Source organism: Capricornis sumatraensis, chromosome 10 (assembly GCF_032405125.1).
Source record: "Capricornis sumatraensis isolate serow.1 chromosome 10, serow.2, whole genome shotgun sequence".
Classification (NCBI taxonomy): Eukaryota; Metazoa; Chordata; class Mammalia; order Artiodactyla; family Bovidae; genus Capricornis; species Capricornis sumatraensis.
In genome coordinates, this window is record NC_091078.1 from 66012206 (window position 1) to 66036450 (window position 24245).

Consider the following 24245-nt stretch of genomic DNA (forward strand, 5'->3'; position numbering starts at 1 on the left):
TTGACTGAGTAATTACTCCGAGTCAAACACTGTTAGATGTGAAGGTTTAAAAGTAAATAACACACTAATTGTGTCCTCAAGAAGATCACTCATTGAAATAGGAGGTAAAAACTGGTACTTATCTTCGCCCATTTTAAATCATAATGTTAAAAGAGTGTGCACAGACTGTTACTGAGCAGAGGGGGAGATGTGGGTGATTCTGAAGCAGAGAATTTACCTTTAATGTAGCAGTACATCCTGAGGGACAAAGTTGAGTTTTCCAAGGAGAGAAAAAGCAGATGGAGTGGGGAGAACAATGTTAGAAAACACTAGATTTTGAAATTTGTCCAAGTTGTGTTTTCTCTCAACATAGTTTATTGTACATGTCTTCTCTATCACAGAGAGTAAAAATAGCCTGTGTTAAAAAGCATAATACGAGTTTTCATTATGTATTTATATACAGATTTACTATAACATTAAGGAAGAAAACCTTCTCTGTTACTCAGTTTCAAAATCCATTTTGGTGGAATCTGATCACTTAGTGCAAAACTGCAGGATTTGCTTAGAGGGCTTCTCAGATGGCTCAGTGGTGAAGAATCCGCCTGCAGTTCAGGAGACACAGGAGACATGGGTTCAGGCCCTGTCTCAGGAAGATCCCTGGAGTTGGCAACCCACTCCAGTATTTTTGCCTGGAAAATCCCATGAACAGAGGAGCCTGGCAGCCTACAGTCCACGGGATCACAAAGAGTCAGATGCAACTGAGAGACTAAATAAACAGCAACAACAGCAGCTCTTACACAATGTCCACATAGCCAGCAGAAGTGAAAGTGAAGTTGCTCAGTCGTGCCCCACTCTTTGCGACCCCATGGACAGTACCCTGCACCAAGCTCCTCCGTCCATGAGATTTTCAAGGCAAGAGTACTGGAGTGGGTTGCCATTTCCTTCTCCAGGGAATCTTCCCAAGCCAGGGATTGAACCCAGGTCTCTCACATTGTAGACAGACACTTTACCGTCTGAGCTACCAGGGAAGTCCAGCAGAAGTGCTCACTTAAACACTGGGTAATCCAGACTAACTGACTTGCAGACTGAGTAATGTTACTTCACAGTCAGTGACAATTTAATTGTACTTGGGAAGCTGGGTGATTTGAATTAACTCTGCCTTTTTTTTTCATATCTGTCCCATAAGCATCCCCAAAGTTACCAAGAGTAGTTACAACTTGGGCTCTTATTTATTTATTTTTTAAAGCTCTTACGCTTGCAGAGCAAATATTGTGCTCTTTTTAAAATTTTTTTTACAGAACAAAATCTTGCCTATAATACAAAATAAAATAAATAGGTGAAAGAATGCCATTCTCCTCCCCATCACCCCATTTCACCCTGCAATAACTGATACATGTGGGATCCATCTCTGTTATTTTATTTTTTATTTTATTTATATATAAATTTATATATTTATAGGAAATCAGAGTTGTGTATCTTGTATCTGCTTTATGCCATTTGGATAGGAATAATGAGCTGGCATTACAATAGGAAAATTGACAATTCTTTCCTCAACACAGCTGTTATTGTTACATCTTGTAAATTCTGGCCATTTAAGCTCAGGTCAGTGCAACAGGGAACAACTGATTTTGTGGGCCAGTTTTTGTTTGTTTGTTGTTTTTTTTTTTGCATAGTTCATTTTGAATATAGAGAACTGTAAAATGTTTGGACTCAAAGGGGGTTACAGAAATTAGGACTCTATAGATGCTAAGCGACAGAAAATTTGACTCTTTTAGTTCAGCCAGACAGTGTATTGACTTACATAGTGGGAAATCTAGAAATTGGGATCACTTTAAGGAAGATTTCAGTCAAGTTCTGAAGGGTTCTTTCATAGTCTGGTCTCCCCGTTAGTTGGATTGACCCCATTCTCAAACATGCTTGCCCCAGCACTTCCCTGGTAGTCCAGTGTGTAAGACTTCACCTTCCAATGCAGGGGGTGCAGGTTCAGTCTCTGGTTGGGGAGCTAAGATCCCATAGGCCTCACAGCTAAAAATCAAAACATAAAACAGAAGCAATGTTGTAGCAAATTCAATAAAGTCTTTAAAATGATCCACATCGGGGCTTCCTTGGTGATTTCAGTGGTAAAGAATCTGCCTGCCAATCCAGGAGACATGGCTTTGATCCCTGGTCCTGGAAGATTCCACTTGGGGCAGAGCAGCTGAGCCCATTGATCACAACTATTGAGCCTGTGCTCTTTAGCCGCAACTGCCGAAGCCCCTGCACCTTAGAGCTCATGCTCCACAGCAAGAGAAGCCCCCATTATGAGAAGCCCAAGCACCACCACAGCTAGAGAGTAGCCCCCACTCGCCACAACTAGAGAAAGCCTGAGAGCAACAACAAAGACCCAGCGCAGCAAATAAATAAATATACAAAAGAATTTCAATTTAAAAACTGATCCACAGTAAAAAAAAAAAAAACTTTGGAAAAAACACACTTGCCCCTTATAGCACCTAGGTGCCCACTACAGTACCAATCTGCATTTTCTCAGGCTCACATCCAGCAGTATAAGGCACTGTCTTTTGTTGCAGCATCTCCTAAGTGAGACAATATCATTGGCTTTTATTGAACTATTATATCTAAGGTAGCACCCATTACATGACCCCAGGAATAGATCTCAGGCACAGACTCGACCCTGGGGCCAAGGGTGGGGTCAGTACCAGCAGACCTACAGGGACAGGGACTCCAAAACCATGATTCTGAATCATTTCAAAATAACACCATTTAGCATATTGATGAAACATAGCAAAAGCCTCAAGATCTGCCTTATAGTTTGATTGCCAAGCCTCATCTGAGAGAATTTACTGTGGACTAAATGTTTTTGTGTCTCCTCAAAATTTATACATTGAAGACTAATTCCCACTGTGATGGTATTTGGTGGTTGGGCCTTAGGGAGGTAATTAGGTTTGGATGAGGTCATGGGGTAGAGCCCCGTTGATGGGATTGGTGCCTTATAAAGGAATGAAGAGCACAGACCTCTCTCTGCCACATGAGGACACAGTGAGAAGACGGGTATCTATGAACCAAGAGTGGGTTCTCACCAGACTCTAAATCTGCCAGCACCTTTATCTTGGACTTCCTCGTCTTTAGAACTGTGAGAAATAGATGTTTGTTGTTTAAGTCACCCTGCTGCTAAGTCACATCAGTCATGTCCAACTCTGTGTGACCCCATAGATGGCAGCCCACTAGGTTCCCATCCCTGGGATTCTCCAGACAAGAATACTGGAATGGGTTGCCATTTCCTTCTCCCATGCATGAAAGTGAAAAGTGAAAGTGAAGTCGCTCAGCCATGTCCAACTCTTTGAGACCCCATGGACTGTAACCTACCAGGCTCCTCCATCCATGGGATTTCCCAGGCAAGAGTACTGGAGTGGGTTGCCATTGCCTTCTCCATTAAGTCACCCAATCTATGGTATTTTTATTTTCGCATCCTGAGCTAAACAGACTTTGAAACTGCTTGTCACATTTTCCATGCTTGTCTGACAGTTCCTAATCTGCTGCTGTTTTTCAGTCACTCAGTCATGTCCAACTCTGCATCACACCAAGTTTCCCTTTCCCAAGTTTCACTATCTCCCAGAGTTTGCTCAAACTCAGGTCCATTGAGTCGATGAGGCCATCCAACCATCTTATCCTCTGTTTCCCCCCTTCTCCTCCTACCTTCAATCTTTCCAAGCATCAGGGTCTTTTCCAGTGAGTTGGTTCTTCGCATTAGGTACCCAAAGTATTGCCCAAGCATCAATTCTTTGGCGCTCAGCCTTCGTTGTGGTCCAGCTCTCACATCAGTACATGACAACTGAAAAACCTCTTTGACTCTATAGACCTTTGTCGGCAAAGATGCAGTATACAGAATATATTTCAGCAGTTCTCAAACTATCGTTTCCCAAGTAGCAGCACTGACATTACCTAGACATTGTTAGACATGCAAATTCTCAGGTGCCAACCCAGACCAACAATCTGTGTTTTAATGAGCAAAGCAGGTGATTCTGATATAGGGACCAATGCTTTGGTCCTTAGTTGTGTCCTTTGTCAAGTGAAATTGAGAATACTTGACATGCCTACAGATGGAGCCCACGTTGTATAGGGCATGAAATGCTTAGTAACAGCCCCAAGGTGCCCCTTGACCAAGGCTGCAGAGAAGACAGTTGATAGTATTATACAATAAGTCCAAAGCTGCATTGAAGCAGGGAACCACTTTAAACTGTCCTCTGATCTTAAGGGCCTCTCCCTACCTCATGGGCTTAAAAGCAGCATCTCATTAACACAACACATGGAGAATACAGTCAAAGGGCAGAGCGTCTGTGATCCATGCAGAGGAAAACAGGGAGATGCCAACCTACTGCGTTTCAAAGCCAGCTTGCTGCTAAACGGGTAAGCCCAGAATCTTCTAGAATCATTGATAAGCACCCTGACACATAAATCAGACATCCCAGGTTCTACTGTATGAAAAATCAGTGGTATCACACTTCTAATTGGTTGAGTTTTATTCCATCACTATACAAGTTAGTGGCATTGGAGCCTGGGTCAGAATTCCTCAAATCTCCGCCACAGTATTATATTATCCATAGATAATGTCTTGAGGTGGGTGGAATATGCTGTATATAATTTTCCTCACAAATTGACTTAATTTCAATAAATCCCCTTCTCATGTTTGTGAAGTTCTGTAGTAGACGCTGTTGTTGCATGTCCCATATACCCTCACCCACCTCCAGGTTCATCTGCTCAAACTAACAGCTCCACTATCCATGTGCCAGCCTCCCTCTTCCTCCCTTTTCTGCCTATGGGCTTTCTGGGAGCTTATGAACCTCCTGGATGGGGCAGTCAGGCAGAACCTGGGATTTAATATCTCAAGGAGGATCTCTCAGTCTATGAGACCTGGATCTAGATTCCCCATCCCTCCATATTCAGTTGCTAAGTCTAATCCAACTCTTTGCAACCCCATGGACTACAGCATGCCAGGCTTCTCTGTCATTCACTATCTCCTGGAGTTTGCTGAGACTCATGTGCATTGAGTCAGTGATGTCATCCAACCATCTTTCCTTTGTTGCCCCTCCTTCTCTTGCCCTCAGTCTTTCCCAGAATCATGGTCTTTTCCAGTGAGTCAGCTCTTAGTATCAGATGCCCAAAGTGTCGGAGCTTCACCTTCAGCATCATTCCTTCCAGCGAATATGGACTGATTTACTTTAGGATTAACTGGTTTGATCTCCTTGCAGTACAAGGGACTCTCAAGAGTCTTGTCCAGTACAACAGTTCAAAAGCATCAATTTTTGCCACTCAGCTGTCTTTATGGTCCAAGTACCATAAAGAGTACTCTTTATGGTCCAAGTACTCTTGCATCTGTACTTAACTACTGGAAAAACCATAGCTTTGACTATAGAAATCTTTGTCAACGAAATGATGTCTCTGCTTTTTAATATATTGTCTAAGTTTGTCATAGCTTTCCTTCCAAGGAGCAGCATCTTTTAATTTCACTGCTACAAAGCCCTTTACACAGGGAGCCTCAGAGAGACCCTGCCTAGATTGAGCCCATAACAGCACTAATCAGTGATTAACACACCTCCTTTGACTTTCTTTTCCTATTTTCTCTCATTTTTCCTGCACCCTCATCTGTGCTTGAAATCCCTTTCCAGGTTAACTTCCTGCAGCTAAATGCCCATGTCAGGGTTGGCTTCCTTGAGAATGCAAATTTGTACAGCTTAAACATGGTAGAGCTGCATTTCAAATCCAAATAGTCTGACTCTTGAGCCTATATCCTTTGCAACTCTACTATACTCCCTCAGTATAATAAATCTGCAGAAGCACTGACCCTTGCTCTACATAATCTAGGAGCTAGAAAGTTAGGTCTTAAGATCTGAAGTCCCCAAATTTCATCAACTGGATCAGAAGTTACTGAGAGAAAGTAATGACTGCTTCATCAGTACAAGTAAACTCTTTTTTTTCTTTTCTTTTCTAAAACTGCTGAAATGCTTCAAATAAAACAGTGCCTCTCTGTCATCAAACCTGCCCACCATTGAGAGCACTGTTTGATGCATGTCTCTCGGGAGACCGCCACTCACTGTAAATGATTCCAGTTTTTCAAAGATGCCCAGGGTAACAAAGGAATATTCAGTACTTCTGCCCATGGAAACATTGTTGATTTTGTTATGCATCTCTGCATTTCAGAAACAGTCATTTAAGAAGCCAACTTCAATCACAGACACTTCAGAAAGAGCTGCACTTCAGCTTATAATAGCTATATTTTACAAACCTATAAAGAAAAAAAGCAGATTTCAGCAAACACAATAATCCCAGAGGAAAGTACCAGGAAGAAATTGCTCCCAGCCATTCTCAGAGACAAGTAGAGAGATTACCATGCCTCTCAAGATCCCTCCCATCTTCATGATCCTATGATAAAAAGAGTAGATGGAAAGAAAGACTCCGTATCCACTAGCTCAATTTGAATCCCCCTTTTTCCAGAAATCTTTTATTCTTAGACTTAACAATGGCTATCAGTCTACAATAATGATTTTGACTTAAAAGTCTGAAATGTCATATAGAAAAATGGGTAACACAGATTCACTTCTTTCAAGTTACTAATCATCTACGTTGTCATCATTCTTAAAATGTTTTAGCTTTTAATTTTATTCCACCACACTGTTTTTCTACATTAAATTAAGTATGACTTGGAGATCCCACTAACCAGAGTGATAAGAAATCAATGCAACTTGTGGTTTAAAGTGTTAGTCTTAGGTTGTCAGCATTTTTAGTCATTATGCAGTGTTTGGAAAATAGATGAAGTGCCTATTATCTTTAATCACTGCAACCTCTAATATATAAATGTCTCTCTTGGATCCATTTGAGGCAGATGGGTACTCTGTGTCCATAACTAGGCCCAGAGCCATTTCAACAAAACCATCAGCTGTGTCTTTTATGCTTGAGGTTTCAGCATCCCCAAGCTCCCGCATCACCTCTGAAGTGGTGCTTTATGGGAGTGGGCAATGGTGCTCACCACTCCTTGACTAAACCAGACCTTTCAGTCTGTAGTGAACTCCAGGCTTTCTGCTGGATTTCACTTAGCCTAAGTGGATTTCCCACTTAGCCTTTCCTTCCACCAAATCTCCTTCTAAGAGAACTCCTTTCTCCTCTCAGCAAGCTTCCAAAATCACCAATGCCAGGACGTTTCCTGTCGGTTGAAGTGAGTAGATGGGAGAAGAAATAAAATACTGTCCATTATTTTCCCTCTTAATTCACCATGTTCCACCTGCAATATCTATTAACAGCCAAGAATAATGCCCCAAATTTATTGATTATAACTATGTGCTAGGTACTTTACAGATACCTCATTTAAATCATCAACTCAGGAGTAAAAAAGTATTAACCATGCCATTTTGCAGATTACACACTGAAACACAGAGAAGTTGAAGACTTGCTATTATTGTATCACTAGGAATATCCTGAGCTGGGATTTGATTACAGACTATCTGGATCTAGTTATTCTTGTTAAGTCACTCCTCATTTGGATTAATAATGGCTAACAATAAAATGTCTTAAGAGTTAATAAATGCTAATCATTCATTATGGTCCAGGTGATGAACTTAGCATTCTTCTAGACCCTGAAGATACAGTTACCATATGACCTAGCAGTTCCATTCCTGGGCATATACTCAGAGAAAAATATAATTCCAAAAGATATTTGCATCCCAATGGTTATTATAGCACTGTAGCCAGGACATGGAAGCAACCTAAATGTTCAACAGAGGAATGGATAAAGAAGAAGCAGTATGCATATACAGCAGAGTATTACTCAGCCATAAAAAAGAATGAAATTGTACCATTTGCACAGATATGAGTGGACCTAGATACTATCATACAAAGTAAATCAGAAAAAGAAAAACATATATTGTGTATTAATGCATATATGTGAAATCTAGAAAAATGGTCTAGATGAACCTATTTGCAAAGCAGAAATAGAGATACAGATGTAGAAAGCAAACATATGGATACCAAGGTGGGGAATGGGGAGCTGAGATGAACTGGAAGATTGGGGTTGACATATATACATGCTGCTATGTATAAAATAGATAAGTAATGAGAAACTACTGTATAATGTGGGAAACTCTACTTAATACTCTGTGGTGACCTAAATGGGAAGGATACCCATAAAAAGGGAGATATATGTATACATAAAGCTGATTTGCTTTGCTGCACAGCAGAAACTAATACAACATTGTAAAGCAATTAGTCTCCAATATATTTTTTTTTTTTAAGAAGGCATCTTTGCCTTTATTGTGGAGTACCAAAGGCAATACTTGTGGGGAGTTTGAACAGTAAACTCAGTATACTGTAGTCCAGCCCACATGATCTCTCCTGTCAGATATGTGCTGTGCTGTGTTAGTCACCCAGTCATGTCTGACTCTTTGTGACCTCGTGAACTGTAGCCCACTAGGCTTCTCTGTCCATGAAATTCTCCAGGCAAGAATACAGAAGTGGGTTGCCATGCCCTCCTCCAGGGGATCTTCCCAACCCAGGAATCAAACCAGGGTCTCCTGCACTGCAGGTGGATTCTTTACCAGCTGAGCTACCCAGGAAGCCCTCTGTCAAGTATGGGAAAATACTTGATGTATTTAATGATGTGGGTAAATAAAAATTGGGGAAGTTCAGTAAGATGCTCCATTAAGGAGTAAATGTAGTGAGTTAGAGAAGCAAAAAGCAAGCTCACAATCACAGTTATTCAGTTGTTTCCTTATTTTTTAATTTCTTCTCTAGGTATTAAAAGTGTAAAGCACACAAGGTTCCTCTTCTCCTCAGTCTTAAACCCTGCAATATCTGGCTTGTGTATTCAAAATCAAATGTAAATCCCTCACCATGTCCTCCTAGACCCCTCATGATGTGGGCCCTGCCTACCTTTTTGACATCAGGTTTCATCTCCAACCCTCCAACTCCACATGTGTCTACCTCTGTCACACAGTTCCTCAGACATAGCATTCCCTCCCCAGGGCCTGGGTATTTGTTCTTCTTTCCATCTAGAATTTCTGTTTTCTTGTCTCTCTTCTGGACCAGTTCCTTCTTATTAGTTAAGTATCAGCTCAAATGTTAGCTCAAAACCTCTCTATGTAATATCCCATTGTATATATGTTCCACATCTTCTTCATCTATTCTATTGAAGGACATTTAGGTTGCTTCTACGTCCCGGCAACTATTCCACCAAAAAAAAAAAAAAGAAGAAGAAAACCAGAGGGAAATGTAAAAAAATTAAACACCAACCAAACAAAAAAGAACCTCTCTTTGGCTCTCTTTATTTCCTAATCTGCTGTGACGCTGCTGCACCTTTCCTTACTCATCCACTCATGCTGAATGTTGAGCACTGCTCCAGCACTGGTCTAGGTCCAGGGGGTAAAGCAGGCCAAAAACTTGCCCTGTGACGTGCCCTGTAATATTTAGTTTCTAGTGAGAGTGCTGGACAGTGAAAAAGGGAAAGAGGAGAGTTACTGAGGACTATGACTTTCTTGTTTGCTCCCTATGGCATTGCCGTGAGCTGGTAGGGGACAGAAGGGTCCTCACTATAGCCATGTGCCACATTCCCATAATTGTTTCTTCCCATTGGGCCCCTCCTCATTAATCCCAGGGTACCACATTTTCCCTTGTAGTTTCTCCATAACCTGTTTATACCTTTTTAGTTATTTTATTCAAATCCTTGAATTTCCCATTATGCATGTCAAAAGCCTGAGAATTATGGAAGACCTCTTTGGAAAGAGGGTAATTAGAAAGCTGTAGGCAGGCAAGCAGAGGGATATCTGGGGGTCTGAGGGTCTGGGGGTCTGGAGGTGGGGGGTAGAATTCTGGGAAAGCAGAACAGCAAGAGAAAAGAGTTTGTAGTAGTTTTGTTTTTTTGAATAAAAAATTAAAATAAATATAGTGGCTTAAAACAACATTAATGTATGATTTCATGGCTCCTATAGTTCAGAAGTCTGGGCATAGTACGACTGAGTTCTCAGCTCAGGGTCTCATACAGCATAAATTAGATGTTAGCTGAGCTGCTGTGTCATCTAAGACTCAGCATCCTCTCAAACGATTTAGGCTTTTGGAAGAATTCCGTTTGTTGCAGTGACCAAACTGAAGTCTCCTTTCCCTGCTGGCTGATGGCTGGGGGCTGCTCTTAGCAACAGGAGGCCACTCTTATCCACTGCCATGCAGAGCCCCCTTCTTTTCCAAACCAGCAACAGAGAACTCCTCAAATGCCAAACCTCCCTGATATTGTGAATCTCTGATTTTCTCTCTCTTACCTCTGTATCCAGATTGAAAAGCTCATGTAATTAGGTTCAGCTCACCCAGATAATCTTTCTTACTTTTTTTTAAGCCTTCCTAACATAAAGTCAGCTGATCTGGGACTCTGGTTATACCTGCAAAGTTCTTTCATAGCAGGACCTAAATTTGTGTTTGATTAGATAGTTAGCAGATGGTGTGTGGACATCAGGAATCTTGGGAAACCATGATGAAATTCTGCATACAACAGAACCTAAGGCAAAAGCGAGCCTCTTTTACTTGAAGAATAACGAGGGAGCCAGTGTTCTAGATCAAGGTGGGCAGTGAGAACAGTGGGTGCTCAGGTCACAGAGGTGGTGGGCAAAGGAAGTGACAGTAGCTGATAAAGGGCCTTAAACACTGGTCATTGTCCCCTTGATGACTTTGGCTTTTATTCTGAGATCAGAGCCTTTGCACTGAGTGGCATGATTTGATTTATATTGTAGAAGTGCATAAAAATAGACTCCTAGTAAGGAAGGTGAGGGCTGAAGCAGACCATGAGGAGGCGCCTGTAATAATAGAGGTGAAAGAGGATGCTAGCTTGGATCAGGGGAAAGGTGACCAGGGTAGAGAAGGAGTCCTATTCTGGATATATTGTGGAAGGAGGGCGGATAGTTTTTACTAATGAGTTGAATGTGGGCTGTGAGGGATGTGAGAATGTATTCTTACTTTACCCCAATAGCACTCGAGACACCAGCCAGACAGGGGCTGCATGGGGACTCTGGTCAGAAACTTTCTCAACTGCTCGGTAAGGAAAACAGGAAAGCAACTTGCCTCAGGTCATTCAGTGAGTCCACGACAGAGCGCAGACCACAATACAGGTCTCCTGTCTGCCAGTGGGGAGTCTTTCTCTGTCCTGCCCCTCTCAGCCTTGTCTCCTGGTGGCTCAGATGGTAAAGAATCCTCCTCCAATACAGAAGACCTGGGTTCAATCCCTGGGTCAGGAGGATCCCCTGTTGAAGAAAACAGCAACTCACTCCAATCTTTTTACCTAGAGAATCCGATGGGCAGAGGAGCCTGCGTACTACAGTTGATCGGGTCACAAAGAATCGGACACAACTGAACTATTAACACTTTCACTTTCTTTGAATACCACTGTCTTAAAATTCTAATTTATGTATTTATCAGCCTCTTAAAATACTTCATGTAGTTATTTCTTTAATTTCTGTTGACTCCTCTAAACTCCATGAAGGCAAGGACACTCCAGTCCATTGCTGCATACCCAGTGCCTGGCACAGAGTCTTGACAGAACAGGCATTCAAGAGATATTTGTTGAACACGTGATTGAATGAATAAGTTATTCCAATATAGTAGCAGCAATGGAAACTAGAAATTTCCTTTCCATTTCCCATGTGATCAGATCCAAAATAGCAATATATTTCATGCCAGTAAATATTGTCATCTACAGGGTAAACAACTTTTTTTTGCCAAATGTTTACTTACCTGACTTGCATTTTAGGTTCTTTCAAATGTATCCAAGGTGTTTCACATCTCAATTTTCTCCTCCATTGCTTGCATTTTTCTTTTATTTTATATTTCTTTCTCTCTCTCTTTTTTAAATCTCCAACAGTCACAGTTTTCAATTTTGTAGACTTTCTGGAAGAGAGTTCTGTTGTACCCACTAAACATAATGTGTTGCTAATCTTCAAGGTAATGTTTACTCAGTTCAGTTGTGGGGCAATATGAACTCTATAGACAGGGGAATTCATGACAATCTTCCCAGGGAGCGCTTTGAAAACCACTGAGTCTAGAAGGGACAATGGGTGTAAGAGGCCAAGGACTGACTTAGACAATAGAGAAAACAAAGCCTGATAAGCTATAGGAATACAAAGAAGTGATAAAAAACAATTTCTCGTAAAGTCTTTTAAGTGGCAATAGAGGGAAGCTATTAAAATCATGAAGTGTTCTTTGTACATTCATAGTAAAAATGTATAGTGAATAATGGATAATGAAAATAGATTGTGCAAAACAATGTTTTTCCTTGTTTTTCATGAAATTTAATGTGATTTTTTATTTTAAAAATGGACAGTGATCAAGAATACTGTAACAGAGACTTCCCTAGTGGTCCAGTGGTTAACACTCTGCACTTGCACTGCAGGGGGTGTGGGTTCGAACCCTAGTCAGGGAATTTAAGATCCCCCTATGCTGCATGGTGCGACTGAAAAAGGAAAAATATAAAAAAGAATATAATAAGACATCTAATCCAGAAGGGAAATAATCCTAAAATGAGTGACACTGGAATACTTGTTATTCATGGAATTGAGTAATGGTTTGCAAAGTTTTCTGAATATCTGGTGATGGTATGGCAAAATTCTCCCCTTCTTTAAGTCTTGGATGACAAAGTTGACCTTTATGCACAAACACTTTATGTACTTATTTGCTAAACCAGTTTCTGGCTTAATTGACTGCACTTAATGCCTAAGTGAGGCTGTCTTAAAAGCTAAATGTGTCCCTGCAAATGTGCTCAACACTGTGGGTGTGTGAGTACCAACTGATTAATAATCTCCCACCTGAACAGAAAGAAAACTAGCTGCACTCAGGGTTATGTTCTTTGACTTCCAGGCCAGCAGCCATCTATCATCTCCTTCTGTATGGACAGTCTATGTTCTCATCTGCTCTGTCTTGTTCCCTTAAGCCTCTGATATTACAACATTAATACATTACAATCATGAGAGGCAGAGGAGGTAGGAATGGAGAAAAGGAAAGCAAAGAGTGGAAGGGAGACAGAGAGAAGGAAAAGGAAGTCTATGCCTCAAATATGTGACAAATAATCAGTATTGTAAGAAGCTCAGATTACTGTCTGGCTCTAGGGTCAAGTAAGTTCTTATTGTTGTTCAGTTGCTAAGTCATGTCTGACTTTGCAACCCCATGGACTGGAGCATGCCAGGCTCCTCTGTCCTCCACTATCTCCCACTGTTTGCTCAAATTCATGTTCATTGAGTTGGTGGTGCTGTCTAACCAGCTCATCCTCTGCTGCGTGCTTCTCCTTTTGCCTTCAATGTTTCCCAGCATTTGGGTCTTTTCCAATGAGTTGGCTCTACACATCAAGTGGCCAGCATATTGCAGCTTCAGCTTCAGCATCAGTCCTTCCACTGATTATTCAGGTTTGATTTCCTTTAGGATTGACTGCTTTAATCTTCTTGCTGTGAAAGGGACTCTCAAGAGTCTTCTCCAGCACCACAATCTGAAACCATCAATTCTTCATCACTCAGCCTTCTTTATGGTCCAACTCTCACATCCATTCATAACTTCCAGAAAAACTATAGCTTTGGCTATATGACTACATGCACCTTTGTCAGCAAAGTGATGTCACAGTAGTTCTTAATCAAGTCAAAATTAGTATGTGAAGGATGAGCTGTGTAGAGGAATCACAAATAATCCCTTTGTCTTTGCGCATTTCCACTTAGTTGTTGGAAGAGAACCGGACAGACTGTGTTTTTCTGGTTGCAATATTAAACACCCAAAGCCAACTTGAAAAACTGTTAGGAAACATCATTTTGAGACCTGCAGTTTTGCCAATCACTTTATACAGAGCACCTTCTAGTATCTCGCTGTGTGATTCTTTTAACACTGCAAAGGTCACACAGTGAGAACTGGCCATATTGAAAACAGACTCTCTCTTTGTTAGGGACCCACAGAGATATATAAACACTCTGCATGTGTGTTCTTTAAAACTGCTCAGTGTGAACAAACACTGATAAGCCTTGACTTGTGGGGAAGCCTCCATCATTCTCCTTGATACCTGGACCAACCAGGGAGTTCATTCTCTACTTTTTCTTCTCCCTTATTCCTCACATCCCAACCATTCCTAAGTCTCACCTATTTAATCACCAAATATCTCTTTTCTCTACCTCCAACACCACTGTTTTAACTGAGACCACGTTTCCAAATTGGTGCCATGATTGGCACCTCTGGCCAGTGATGCTCCTAAAACTTATAGATTTTCTAAATGTTTATTTATAAATTTATTTGCATTGCATTGGTTCCTTAGGTGCTGTACTCTCCTGGTTTCTTTCCTACACAGTGGTTCCATGGAGATATCCAACATACTCACTAAATGGCAGTGCTCTTTGGCATTCTGTCCCAGGCCTTTCTGTCTAACCCTGTAGTTTCACTTTGGGGCATCTCTTCCACTCTCAGGGCTTCTGTATGTTGAAATATCCTCTATATTGATAGTTCCTAGAGTCTTATCTCCAGTCCAGTCTTTCTTGCTAAGTTTCAGACCTATATACTGAAGCCCTACTTGGCTATATTAAATGTATGCAGGCATTTAATCTTGAATATCTTACAGGAACCTCAAGCTCAATGTGACCCAAACTGCACCCACAATCTTATTCTCAGATCCAAAGTCCCTCCTAAGAAAGGCCTTCCTCTCATTTTGTGGAACCAAGACCAACCCAGCTGTGCTGTCTAGAAACCTGAAGCTTATTCTCTTTCATAGTCCTCATCCCTGATATTTAATCTGTCAATAAACATGCCTTGAATATTATATCTCCAAATTTTAAAAATCTCCACTTTTATCCAGTCTTGTTGCTAACATCCTCATTCAGGCCATGATCATCTCTGGTCAAGATTGCCCCTGTGGCCACTTCACAAGGCCCTGATTCTAGGTTTGCTCCATGTTGAGACATCTGCAGCCAGAAGGGTTTCCATACAGGTGTTGCATTATTCTCATGGTGCGTCATCCCTTGGATGGTTTCCCTCTCACAATTTGGCCCTACAGATAAGTCTCCAGATTTCTTTCCCACCATCCCCTTCGCCCCACACATGATGAACTGCTTTTGGTTTCTCAAACGTGTTTGCCATTTTTTCCCTTACCTCTGAATCTTCACACTTGCTCTCCTCTGTAACTTGTGTGATCTTCCCACATTTGCCTTCACCACACTGACTCCAAATTTCAGTCTATACTTCACTTCACTAAAGGAAATCAACCCTGAATATTCATTGGAAGGACTGAGGCTGAAGTTGAAGCTCCGATACTTTGGCCATCTGATGCGAAGAGCCAACTCACTGGAAAAGACCATGATGCTGGGAAAGACTGAAGGCAGGAGGAGAAGGGGCAAAAGAGAATAAACCGGTTGGACGGCATCACCAAATTAATGGACATGAGTTTGAGCAAACTCCAGAAGATAGTGAAGGATAGGGAAACCTGGCGTGCTGCAGTCCACAGGATTGCAAAGAGTTGGACACGGCTTAGTAACTGAATAACAATTACTTCACTTCTTTGAGACACCTTCCCTGAACCCTTGAATGGCTTCTTCTACAAGGGTGTCGTTACACTGAGTATCCTATGTATGTACAAGTTCCTTTCCAAGAGCATGTTCATAAGTCGAATCTGTTTGTAAGTCCAATAAAGTTAGCCTAGGTACACAACTAACACAATTGGCTATATAGTACTGTACTATAATAAGATTATAATGCAAATAATACATCCATTAAAACACATACACACAAATAACATTTTTAATCTGTAGAAAAGTACCTTAAAAAGTACAGTACTACAGTACCACAGCTTGCAAACGGGTTCACACGCATGTTTGCATCTTTGAAAGGTCACAACTTGAAGGGTCATATGTCAAGGATTTATAGTATTTGCTTTTGTATTCTAGTTCCTGGTCCATAGGACAGAAGCTATATCTACTTCTTTACTGTTGTTAATACCAGACTCTGACAAAATATTTGGAAAGCATTAGGAGCTTAATAAACATGTGTCAATTGATCAACCATTGTGCTTATATTTTTACTTTTCTGTCTCTCTCATGAAACTGACAGATTTGTAATGGCAGGTTATGTAATCTCTCCTTTGGTTCCCAAGTACCTTGCAGATAGTAGATACTCAATACATATGTATTTAGGGATGGATTCATGAATGGGTGGATAAATGTAGTTGGTCCTACAGATTCATTTTCATGCTTTTGAAAACTGTTCCAGATAATCCTTTTTGGAGATTCCACAGTAATGCACATCTTACAAAGTTAAAAAAAATATCAGAGGAAGAAGGAATAGCAATAAACTCTATAAGTAAATAAGCTGAGGGGGAAAAGTCACTTTTTGTGAACCAAATTATTTATTTCCTCCTGTTGTAAAATATTACAAAATAACCCCATTGTATAATATATCTTCAAGATGTCTTTTTAACTCTGTTAGACTGCTTAGGTCCCAACCAAGATCCCTATTCACACCAAAGAGGAAATGGAGCTTTGATGATGTCTGCTTCCTGTTATGTCTGTTGTTTTTTTTTTTAAAAAGGAGGGGAGAGGACATCCTGACAGATGAGGAGGAAAGAGAGAAGGAAGGAAGAAAGAAAGAAAGGGAAGGAAAGCAGGACAGAGGCAGGGTGGAAGAAAGGAGCGTAGGGGAAGAAAGGAGTGGGGAGGGAGGAAGGAAGGAAATAAAGAAAGGGAAAGTGAGGTGGGGAGAGAAGGAGGGAGGAAAATATGCTGCCGGGGTCCAGCCCCGGTGGATCCAGGGAATTCGAAGGGTGGACGGCGTTGGCATGAGAAAAACTTATTTATTGGTTGATATAAGAAATATAAGATTCGATTAGGAAGAAATAGTGTAGTAGGAGAATTAAGTGGCGAGAAGAGGCTGATTAACTTGGGTGGAAAACCAATAAAGTTCCAAACAAGGAGCTTGCACTATCTACGTTAGGCCGCCGCCGCCCGTTTGAATATCGGAGAGTGCCCTGCCTTGGGCTCTCTCTCTTACGGATCTTAAAAGCCGGGACAAGTAAGTAGACATAGCGAGCCTCCACGCCCCAGATGGGAATTCAGCCTGAAATTAGAGTAAAGAGAAGACACGGGGAAACCAGTCCAGCGACTGGCTCTCCTTCTATTGCCCTTCAAGGCCTTTTATACTTTTGATTATACATAGAGATCAATGGGTAATACAAAATTATGTAGCATTCACAGTCCAGACTCTTTCTGTATATCTTTTTGTATACAAAAGGTCTCACAGGTGATTTACATTATCTTCTGGCCAAGAGGCTTGTTAACATCTTTTGGCTCTCTTCCTTAATGAATGTTAATTTCGTTTCCCCTGAAGTGTTTTTCTTTAATCTGCATCTCCTTAAAGCATTAAAGTTACATCTCTATAGAACAAAGGTGCAGTGGGTTATAACAAAGAAGATACTTAACTCAAAGATCTAATGTTGCTAATACCATGTCTACTACTTGTTTTTCTATATACCAACTATATCTAAAAATAAAGGATATGAAAATTTGGCAGCAAGTATTGACTCAACAAATGAAACCTTTAATCAGTCCTATTCTAATGATTTTGACTCCTCGGAAGCCCCTACATTCCTAGGATGTTTTAAGCTTCCTGTGCCTCCTGCGGTCAGGAGGCCTCAAGCAATCACATGCGAGACCTGCAGGCAGGCTAGAAAGCCATCAGAGGGGTTTTTGGATTGAAACACTCTTTCAAATGCAGAAAATTAAAGCCCTGAATTAACTTTTTCCAGAGAATATCAGAAGAGTGGAAAAGCAGGCAGATTCTTATTTTTGGGGGAGTGGATGCTCAGGAAATTCCAGGGGGAAAACCTGAGGTCTGATTAGCCTTGCCATCAGAGCTCTTGCCGCATGACCTTGTCACAGGTGGAATTCCTCATGCTGGCTCCCAGCAATATGCCAAATTTACTACTGATAAAAGAGTTTAGTATATTCCCCTAGATATCAATTCCAAATTTGTGACACTGAGCATAACATCCCTTCATTGTTTTTCTGAAAAATCAGCTAAACCTGGTCTCAGTTATTGATTGCCCCAAACTTAGAAACTAGAACAACAACACTTGTTCACTATGAGCCATCTGGGAAGCTTGGTAGGCACTAGGCTTTGCTCCACTTGGCTTCATCTGGGATGATGCAAAGGCTGGGAAAGTTGCTTACATGTCTGGTGTTGACACTGGTTGATCAGTGAGAACCTGGCTAGGACTATGGTGGAAACTCTTACACATGGACTCTTTGTGTTGCTCGGGCATCATCACAAAATGGTGTCTGTCTGGATACTAAGAGTGCGTGTTCCAGGGAAGAAATCCAGGAGAAAGCAGTCTTGCCTTTAATGACCTGCTTCATTGTGACTTCTATTCATTGACATGTCACAAGAGACATCTGGCTTTTAGAGAAGGGAGAAAGAGATTCTATCTCTCAGTGGGGAAGTGCCAAAGTTCAGGAAAAATGTGAAAAATACTGCTGTGAACCTTTTTGTTATATATAATATGGCACAAAACAATTATGTTCTTTTGGTCACTGTAAAAAGCAAAGCATCAAATGAAAAATGCCAGGATTCTGACTCCACATTTAACTTTCATGATTTTCCAATGACCCCAGGACTGATGACTTGGATCCTCTGATCAAATAAGTCAAAGCTGCCTGCTTTCTTTTTTAGATTTTTACAACCAAATATGAAATACCTGAACTTTATTGCTGACAATTTACTTCCAACCAGAGATACACTAGAACCCTGGAACCATCTTGTAAGCAAAGATTTGGGGGAAAATTAGCTTAAAAACCTAAGTAAAGCTGATTCATAACAGACCTTCCATGGATAGAATTTGAAATAGAGAGGCTAATGAGGAGCTCCACAATGCTAATACAAGGCCACCATGGGTTTGGGGGGCTTCCCTTGTGGCTCACATGGTAAAGAATCTGCCTGCAACACGGGAGACTTGGGCCCAATCCCTGGATCAGGAACATGCCCTGGAGATGGGAATGGCTACCCACTCCAGTATTCTTGCCTGGAGAATTCAATGGACAGATGAACTTGGTGGGCTATAGTCCATGGAGTCACAAAGAGTCAGACACAGCCAAGCGACTAAGACTTTTAGTTTCATGGGTTTGGAAGCAATCAGAATTTGGAGCAGGGTTATTCCTGAACTCCTTGATAACAGAATGACATATCCTACTGCCTGCTTCCCTCTGCCCTCCCCTCATACTCAGACATGAGAGGCCAAGAACACAGGATGAGAATGAATCTCTTTCCCTGGCCCCCAAAGGAAATAAAACACAGGCAGCTGCCAGGAAAGAGTAATAAAGTCAATCACTTCCTCTGCCACCGTGCAGTTTGACAGGTGACTTCTGCAGAAGACAAGCACGTGAAACAGAAAAACTGAGACTCAAATACTGTGAGTGTGTGTGTTTGGGGGGGTGGACAGATGTCAGAGACTCAGTCCTGAGTGTGACAAGGAAAGAAGGATTGGATTTTCCTTGCCACAGCCGTTCTTAATTTATTGGTTCAAGGCAGTTCAAGAAAGCCAAGGCAAGCTTGAAGAAAAGTTATGCTAATCACTAACCCTCTGGAAAGAATCTGTCATCTAAGGAAAGCTGTAACTCCTACATTATAGGAAGGTCAGTGTTATCAGAAGGGTAAATTGAAGAAGGTTCCCTCTGTGAGTTAAATCTAGTTCAAGCTAATTTACAATTTTACAACTCACAATCCGTACTATATCCACAATCTTTCACTACATAGCTAGTCCTGTAGACCATCAATTTTCCTTCATTTTCTGCATCCCAAGGAAAATGGCAATATAAGTGATAATTTGGGGACCTCCAACCTTGTAATATTCTCCATAGAGGCTGTGAGGGAGAGAAAACCAGCGTGAAATTCTGGTTCTAACTCAGTCACTAGTTCCTGCTCCTTCTTAACTTCTTGACTATAGATTTTGGGGCTTACTTCTCCCAACACAACAGTCACTTGTCTTTCTTGTTAACAACACACTTTGTTCTTTAGCAGTCCACCACTTGTGCGCTCTCTTTTCATGTTGTTTGGGAGTAGGCTGCACCCACAAACCCGTATGTGATTCAGTGATCAGTTTGAGGTTCATTATAAACACAGGTAGGTCAAATTTGAACCTATTCACTTTCTGGAGTGCGTGTTTGATGTTGTGAAGGTATAAAACCTAGAGGTGCCAAGAAAGCTAGAGATTAGAAATGGAGGAAAAAGAGACTGGATCCTGATGACATGTTTTGAATTCTTGGGTCCAACCATGTCTGAATCTGCTCCTTGGATTTCTCTATTATGTGAGTTAATTAATCCCCCTTTCACATCAGTCAGAATTTAAAAAAATAATAATCTGGGTTATTTGCAAAACAATCTATAACCATTTCTGCTCTGATAGGGTCAGATTAGTTGGTTTCTGTGGACAACCCCAGTTCCAGCCTGCTGGGTGTGATTGTGTTTGGGGTACACCACACTGTGTTTACAGTAATTATGGCTACAGGAGCACAATTATGTGCTAGAAGATGGCACATTAAAAAATTATGGCAAAAGATAACAGGCCCAACTTTCCAGTTGTTTGGATTATTATAACTAACTTGGGAAATTGGGTAGCACATTAAGAAAAACCCTAAATTCAAAGCTGTATTCTAAGCTCTATTCTGTTTGTGACTCTAGATTTGCGGTCTGTGTGACCTGAGGCAAGTCACTTAACCTAAATTCCAATAATATGAAGATAAAGGCATTATAAATTGTTAATTGTTAAATACTAATGGCGGTATTATTACATTAATGTTAATGGTAGAATCCAGTTCATTCTGACATTTCAGTTTGGTTGTCATTTCTCAGGTGTAGAAAATAGTTCACATTTTTATCAGTCTTATGATAAAAATGTTACCAGTATAATAAAATCCAACATTAAAATGCATGAAGCATAACACCTACATTTCTGGGTATTTGTTCTGTCATAAACAAAGCTATATAGCTCCTTTTTTTTTTGCCTATCACAGTCTTTAAAATTCTGAAAATATGATGCTGCTTTAAAGTTTCCTTAAGCTATTTTTTGGCTGGGATTTTGCAATGTTCCTGAGAACGAGATAAATCTATAAGGTCACATGACCTCAGAGGCAGACACATTTTTTTTAAAAAGTAGAATCATGCATCTGGCCTACACAATGGCTGTGCCACAATATGCTTGGGGAACAATTAATTGAAAGATCATCATGTGACATCATAAAATCCCGGAAAGAGAGCAGGACATTTATCAGAATAGCCTGGAGCCAGCCTGACTCCATGTCTGCTAAACTCATGTCCAAGAAGCAAATCATATTTTGTTTACTCAATTGGAACCTGATGAGAGGACCAGATAAGAATTATTTTTTGTAACACTCTGTCTTTTTATATTTACTTGATTGGAGTGTAATTTCAAAGGAGCCAAAGATAATTAATTGCTGTTGAGTGGGTGTACTGCAGATGATTGAAGCAAAAAAAAAAAAAAAAAAAAAAACCAGCTGTATGAAACCAAGAGCTGGAGAAGAAGGAATAAGTAGCTGTATCGGTCCCCTCAGTGACATTGGGAGTCCGCCTGGTAACCTTTCTTGGTGCACTGTGGACATGATGTAAATGATAAGTGAGGTGAGTCACTGACACTCAAAATCTGAGGCAGATCAGCTTGTGACAACATCAGCCTGGGCTTTATGTTCTTAAAGCCTCACACACCAGTGAGCTTGTGAACACGGTGATTTAGATCCTTTTGGTTATGGCTTGCCTTTATCACTGAATAAGCTCGGTCTTCAAGGAATCAAATTTTAAATAAATTATGCAACTGTATTTAAGTCACTCATCTGTAGTCATCTGATGATTGCCAACTTGACCAACAAAACGTACTCCCAGAGCTGCTTACATTTGAAGGCAGCGCAAAACAAATTCTTGGACCAAGACTCCCAATTCATCACTCTTCATCTACATTTCCTGTCGTGAGAGAATGAGGTTGGGAACTATAATCAAAAAATTAGCATTTGGTCCTCCTTTCTCCTGAGAGTAGTGGTCCTGAAATCAATCCCCTGCAGGTACCATGGGACAACAATGAAGTTATCTATATGTGAATGGACTCTCTAGATCTGTTTATTAGAATCAGCCAAGAAGCCAACATGAAAATCAGAGTTAAGACACCTATCTCAAGAAGAAAAACACTTTCTTCTAAATGTTTAGGGTACTTATGCTCCTAACATAAGTAAATGGTTGACTACAATTTTCAACACCTATATCTGAAAGGAATACGGACAATCAAAATTCAATCAAAATAAAAATGGTGAAAAAAAATAGAAATAGTGATGTCATCCAGTATTTGTAGAAAAATTAGTAAATCTTTCAATTGACTCTCCCCACATCTTAAACAGCAAAAAAACCTTCTGACCACAGTATATTATTCAATTTATTTATCTTCCTGAGAAGTTACACAGTAAGTTTTCATTACTCAAGTTATATGAAAAAAAGTGTGTGGGAGATTTGCTATAAAAAGATTAAGATTAAACCTTAAGAAAACAAATTTCTTGGCAATATAATCATTCGAATTTATGAGTTCTATATTTTTTATAACACGTTTTCTTAACACGGAATATAGTGTCACTGATGGAGACACCAATGATGTTTCTCATATAAATATTAAAATGAGGGAGGATGAGTAAAAAAGATTTCTAAATGCTTTGGATTATCAGGACTTCTGTCATTTTAAAAGTTTTTATTGGAATGTACTCGCTTTACAATGTTGTGTTAATTTCTACTGTACCACCAAGTAAATCAGCTACAGGTGTACATATATGCCCTCTTTTTTGGATTTCCTTCCCATGTAGGTCACTGTAAAGCACTGAATAGAGCTCCCTATGCTATACAGTAGGTTCTTATTATTTATATATTTTATACATTACTGTCATTTATACGGTGCTACCAGGTCAGTTGGATAGCATCACCAACTCAATGGACAGGAGTTTGACTGAACTCCGGGAGTTGGTGATGGACAGGGAGGCCCGGTGTGCTGCGGTTCATGGGGTCGCAAAGAGCTGGACATGACTGAGCAACTGAACTGAACTGAACCAAGATGAAAGAGCTTCCCTGGTAGCTCAGCAGTAAAGAATCCACCAGCAGTGCAGGATACACAGGAGATGAGGGTTCTATCCCTGGGTTGTGAAGCTCCCCTGGAGAAGGAAATGGCAACCCACTGCAGTATTGTTGCCTGGGAAATCCCACGGACAGAGGAGCCTGGAGAGCTACAGTCTATGGGGTCACAGAATTGGACACGACTTAGCAACTAAACAACAACAACCAAGAATAAAACGAACATATGAGGCATTTCCTTCATTTAGACTTACACTGTCCTCAAAAATAATTGCTCAGAGAACATTTTAAGATCATGCCATCTGGTGTTCAGGAAGGGATGCTGCCCTAATTCACAGTTTGATCCATATAAGAATGTTTGGCGTGTGGAAGGTGTCAGTGCATCAAATGTCACACCCTCTCCCCAGTCCTATGTGGGTTGTGACAACCACCTTCATGCAGTGAATAATGAGAAGAGGTGATTGCTTATACCTGCTAGGAGGGATGGCAGATACCTGCTTGTTCTGACAAAGTTCAATACAGGTTTCCTTCTATCTGGGTGTACTAAGGTTAGAAAGGACAGAAGAGAAACATGGAGCACAGTAGCATGGATGGAAATGCAATTTAGGCATTTCACTCAAATATATAAATTGCTCATATTGATGAAGTAGAGTTCTGTTAAAAGAAGAATAGTGATGCTAAACACTTGAGGTATCCAATACAATTTTTTCTCACTGGCTTGATGAAGTTGCTGTAACATGTGCCTGAGTCTGCTGTATTTTAGCTATATAAACAAAAAGTGATATCCTGTAAGGATTTTTTTAATATCAAATCAATCAGAAAAAAATGGAGAAAGAATAAAATGAATGATTTACTTTATTTCACTTATTTTAAAAGAATGCTATGCATATCCCCAGTGAATCATATTATCATTTGATGTGGAATGTTGAGAACACTGTTTTATTTGAATAATTTAATTTATAGATTTGAAATATATATAGGAACATTTCATACATATTGCTCAACTTCTCTTTAAAATAAGTCCAAACCCTGGTTAGGGAACTAGATTCCCACATGCCACAACTAAGATGTGGTGCAGCCAAATAAATAAATACATAAAATATTTTTTAAAGTAATAAATTAAAATA